We start from the raw sequence: 6531 nt of genomic DNA on the forward strand, positions 1-6531 counted from the left end.
AAAAATTGTGACATCAATGCTTATAATTAATGTTTCAGACTACGTGATAGCATAAAATACGTTTAAACGTACAACATCATTGATTTTCCAATGGATTATTTTTTCTTAATCAATACACAACGTCGATGTCTCTATTGTGACGTCATGAAAACGTAGGGTTTCCGCGCCATTCGCGGATTTTTCTTCATAGTATATGAAGAAAAAGAAGAATCAGAAAGTCGGATTTAGTATGAAAACAAATAAAAATTAATCATTGCATTATACAAGCCAGTTTTACATCCGTATGTATGAAAGAAAATAACCGTTATTGTCTTTCAATCTCTAACTAAACACATTTAAGACATGAATCGTATAATGGTTTTCATCATACAACGATTAAAACAATCTAATTTTTAAAAAGTTCCAAAAAGGTTTGGTTTTTTCCAAACATATAGCTCACTTAGCTCTGTCGACTATAGAGAAATAAAGCTGTGGGATATATAACAATATTTCTGTGATTAAGTATTGCATTATAAACACACATTTACAATATTCATGACAACTTTATATAGAAACAAACAGTAAATATTCACGACAACTTTATATAGAAACAAACAGTAAATATTCACGACAACGCTTTATAGAAACAAACAACAAAGAAATTGAATATCCGTGAGCCTGGATCACCTCAACAGACCATCTATCGACATTGTACATTGTAGCAAACATGTGGGTGCACGTGGTAGTTTCAGAATATATATCAATTTGACAGATACAAAAATAAGTGTGCCATTATATGGAAATGTTAAATATTTAGAAAATTAACTTTATGTATAATTCAATGAATACACTTAGTCTACTATAGGTACACATATAGCCTTAGGCATCAGGTCGCAGTAACCAGACGGTTATAGACGGTTATATGTATATGCCTTGTAGCTATCATGACCAAGTCAACAGATTTCGATACACTATTACTTAAGTGCGTATTCGTGACAAGAAGTGGTCAGATTACTTAAGAAGGATATGTACTCTGACATTTATTATAAAACTGATTGATGTTGAATGTCCATGTACCTCTATATAAACCAAGATTTCACAAGTTAACAGTGTCAACTTTCCCCAGTATTCGACCATGGGTGCTGGGCCATACTTTGCCATGCGGAATAAAGTACTGAAACCACAACTCAGCATTTGACTTATACTCAACTTTACTGTACAACATCTACACCTCATCGACACAAAGAGACACAAAGAAAAAGAATACTTCACTGGCGCTGTGCAGAGAAAAACAACCTGGGTTTGGACACTTCACGAAACTACTGCCACTAACGATCATTGGTTCACAGGTACGTGGATTTGTCTAAACTCTTTTAAAAGCAATTATTTGTACCACAAATTTTTCCTTGCACAAAATCATATTACCGTTTTACCATGGCTATTTCACCACTGAGAACCATACTTATTCTTAGTGAGAATTATTGTTAACTTTATATATAAAGTAAATTTTATTAACTAAAAGCAGTATGTAAATTTACTTTGAAATACACACATAAAACGTACACAAAAACACAGACATGCACCACAGGGAGTTGACCACATAAATACATCTAACGCACACATATACATCAAAATAAACAACTCATCATAGTGTTATGGAAACGTTTGATACTATAAAATTATTAATAACCTTGCTAGATATTTTTTTTTACTATGATAAGTTGCCACATTTAACATATTCACTGTTTTATCATTTTTTTCACTGATTCTACTATTTCTCTCCAGTGACATGTTCATGAATTAGGTCGATTGTTTTTTATCACATATTCAAGAAGGTTCCTTAATGTTTATATATACTATTTTTCTATTACACAAATACACATTTTACATATTTTTACCTAATGGGAAGTTTTATCTCACGTGATTACTCACGGAGAAATATATGTCTTAGTAACTTTCCATTTATTATGTTAGGGGCAGAGTAGTGATGTGATTAAACACACACGTTAATTTGTAGTTGCTCTGATATCCTCATATAACGTAATACGTACATTATACTTTTTATATACATAACAATTTTTCATACAACATAATACACATGATGATTATATTATTTATTTCATTATTGGAGGAAAGTATTACCTGATGCAATTGAATGCAAGGTTTTATTTTTAATAGTTTTCTCCTACATTATTCATTTTACATATACAACTATTAGACTTATGGAACTTTCTTTGATGAGTGGTCATCTAGAATGCATCATGTCTGAGTTAAGCCGCAAGTACGTACGTCGGCCAGACGCTTTACTAATTACTTGTCATTTACCCTTTGGCAATAACATATCATGAACATGTCCTCGAGGTCGTAATTAGTACATATTAGCTGATACATAAGTACATAGGTTTTTTCCCTCAAGCATTCCAATCCAATCATATGCAAGATTAAGCTAATCGAATCAATAAAGTAACATTGATTATATATATTTACTTACACATTTTTATGAAATTTTGCAGGTATAGGTATATTTTTTCTCATACACAACAAAACATATACATTTTATCTAACACAATTCACATAGTTACTTACTTAAAAAAAAAAAAAAAAAAAACCCACAGTGTTAAAAAAAAGAAATGTAAGGAAAGTAACTCATAAACTATACATGTATGCTATATTTTTGTTATGTTTTCATATAGTTTGCACATATTCAATATCTGTGTTTTTGCAACATAAAGAAATAAATATTGATTAATAAGTAATAATTATCCAATAAGTGTTGCATATATGAAATTGTTATAAGTATCAAATGTTTTATCCGTAGATAATACCCGTAGATAAAGAGACAACTATATTGTTACATTTTACATACGGTTATATTAATTTTAACGCTTGAAAGCGCAGTTTACATGTTTATTTTTATACTATTCACAACAGCAGTTTATATAGGCCAATAGAACACTACAAGTTCATGATGGTTTGTTTTGAATTAATTGTTTTCTTTAACACATTACAATATATATACTTTTGGATATTTTTTTTCTACCAGATGAAATACAAACTAATTAGTAGTTAAAATGTTACATGACAGGTCCCATTGTCTCTATGACAAATAAACAATCATAATACAACTCTTTATTGATACGTATAAAGTTATTTAGTGATTAATTTATTATCTTTTATTCTTCAAAATAGTTTTTCTGTATTTCTGGTGATGTCATGGTATTATTAGTAGTATTTGTGATTGGTACAATTATTTGCAAAGAAAAGAGTGAAAAGGCAAATCTATCAAAACTTGTCGCTCTTGATTCAAAAGTGAAAAATCTTCATCCAAGCCACAGAAAAATCATCTTTAGTACAGCCTCCAGTGATAGAAGAGGATATGCAGTAATCCAGTATACTTTGACTTTAAATTGTCTTCGTTGTGTATTGACTTGTTTGTGTATGCCGTATCATTTAGTCATCAGAGTTCCATTTCTACATATCTTCATCGAAGAAACTTTTACAACATTTTACTACATTTTCAACATTCATGGAAGAAACTTCTACATCAATACCAACACATCAAACATATTTTACATCTTCTGGATAGTCCCCCTGATGTGATTCCTCACCAGGTTGTTATCGTAAATTAGGACTATGCCAGGCTATGTCAGAGTACAGAGATTGTGACGTGTTATTTCACGCACATTTTATATTATATCTCTGTACTCGAAGACATGAGCATCAACATACCACATCAACACATCAACATTCATCACCTACAGACTCAACGGATTTGGAAATACCTGATGCAGTCTAATGCCAGGGGAAACATGTATTATATTTTCATCTCCGAAGAGGATCCACTACTACACTCAATTTATATCTAACATTTTAATGGAACTCATTCATTTTATTTTTCTCAGCCTTGTTGTGCGAGATTTCATCGTTGATTTCAAGATGGTTGTACATCGTTGTCAACACCCATTAAATTTCATCACGTGACGGCATATGATAAACATTTATATATCTACGTTTGACATTTTAAAGTTGTTTTTATATTTGAATACTGTGTTTTCACATTTCATATGTTTACTACGTTTTACATACTATAATGTATGTTGTTCAAATGAAGTTTTCCTTTCACTATGTTATCATAATCAATTATGTTTTATGATGTATATATTTCATTTTCAAAATATTGGAAATGATTTGGAAGAGTATATTATTCTTATTCTCATTTTAAAATCTTAATATCATGGTATGCTATTTACACACATATGTTGTTTGTACAAAAGTTTTGAAATTCTTTAATATAGGATATAATTGTCATAATTTATAATGACAATAATATAGAGTATGGAAATGTTAAATATTTAGAAAATTTCATAATATATTATACCAATTTATAGCTAAATTGTTATAATTTATAACATAGAGACGAATGTGCCATTATATGGAAATGTTAAATATTTAGAAAATTAACTTTATGTATAATTCAATGAATACACTTAGTCTACTATAGGTACACATATAGCCTTAGGCATCAGGTCGCAGTAACCAGACGGTTATAGACGGTTATATGTATATGCCTTGTAGCTATCATGACCAAGTCAACAGATTTCGATACACTATTACTTAAGTGCGTATTCGTGACAAGAAGTGGTCAGATTACTTAAGAAGGATATGTACTCTGACATTTATTATAAAACTGATTGATGTTGAATGTCCATGTACCTCTATATAAACCAAGATTTCACAAGTTAACAGTGTCAACTTTCCCCCAGTATTCGACCATGAGTACTGGGCCATACTTTGCCATGCGGAATAAAGTACTGAAACCACAACTCAGCATTTGACTTATACTCAACTTTACTCTACAACACAATACACCTCATCGACACAAAGAATATATATCAATTTGAGAGATACAAAAATATCACTGATCACTAGACAAGTAATGTTATCTCGTATATCAGTCAAATGATATCATATAATAACAGTACTCGATGCTGAACTCAACCGGACCAATTAATGCTAAAACAAAAACATCCCATACAACACTACTGTAATAAACCATGTAGAGATAATGGTTTTATTAAGTATTACGGCCGATCTACTTGTGGTTGAGTTTTAGGAGTGGTGTGTATGGTTGAGGTGTTCGTATTGGGAATTAAATGGATATCAACTTGCAACACCTAACATGAGAATTTGTTTGTTTTTTATCACAAAAATGCTAGTATAATTTTTCAATTCATTTAAATCATGTTAGCAGTGTGATTATTTTCTTAATACAATGATATTAACATTTATTTCTGTTGAATAATAATTACTCCCTGGTCAGGGAGTGTGTAATGGTAGAAACGAATTCCGGTTTGTTTTTTCTTCCTAGTTTCAGTTTGCCGGTAACAAGTTAGTTGATATTTAAGGGAATATCTTATCATTGACATTTTTATCTGCTAAATATAAATACCGCGATGTACAAATTAATTATCGTGTTAGGTGTATACACTGCCAAGTGTACCTAATATAACCCAGCGAGAGTCTGCACGGTTACAGTATCGATCGGCATCATCACGTGACATTGCAGCAGTCGGGAGCGGCGGGAGAAGGTGACCACAGGTGTGCATGCTGTCGGCCATTTACATATTAAGATTGTTTGCAAGATGTTCAGTGCCAATTTACTGCATGATTTATAAATGTATTTGAGTTATGTTTTCATTTCATTTTAATTTTTTGTGTTTTTTGAGATTAGAAAAATATCATTGTATATGAATGCAAATAAGTTTATGTAGCATCATGTCATCTCTTGCCTATATCATAGGTTATATTATCAGTATATGAAAATAAATAATAATTATCAGATAAATAATAATAAAAAAAATAAAGTTCATGGTAGTTGAGAAACTCATGTTAATAAGTATTGTTCAGTCTTACTTACAGCAGTTCTGAAAACGATCTTATGTTTTCATTAGTTAAGTAATTTTTAAAGTACAATGTAAATAATCTCAGAATATTGATAATTTCTTTTTGTCATCGTGGGTACACAAAAAAAATGCTTGCGACTTGCTATAACTTTCTAACTAATAGCAAACCAAGCAAGTTTCTAGATCACCATGATCATATTTACATAAACTATTTTGTTGATTACCTGGATAACTGTGGTTCATATATAAAGGTTGATACTCAAGAGTTTTTATTGGATGCTATTTAGATCTGATTTACATTGTTTTCTTTTTTTATCCCATTTTGTTTTTTTGTACACTGCACTTAAACTTGATTATCCCTGAAATTCTTAGATATCATCATAGTATCAAATGGAAAAATAAGAGTTAAGTTCATTATTACTTACATCAGTTCAAAAAATGGTGACATGCTTTTTCTTTCGTAATAAGCAAATTTTTTGGAAACATTTCAATTTATAATTCAAAAGGTATTAAAAATTACAAAAATAATTTTGTAATTCATTTGTCACAGTGTTTATTCTAGCATTCTTCATTACATTACTTAAATGGCATTTTTTTTATATTTTATGTATAAAGTGACATATAGTATTGTAAAGCTAGTCAGCATTCT

The sequence above is a fragment of the Argopecten irradians genome, chromosome 1 (assembly GCF_041381155.1).
Source record: "Argopecten irradians isolate NY chromosome 1, Ai_NY, whole genome shotgun sequence".
NCBI classification, from domain to species: Eukaryota; Metazoa; Mollusca; class Bivalvia; order Pectinida; family Pectinidae; genus Argopecten; species Argopecten irradians.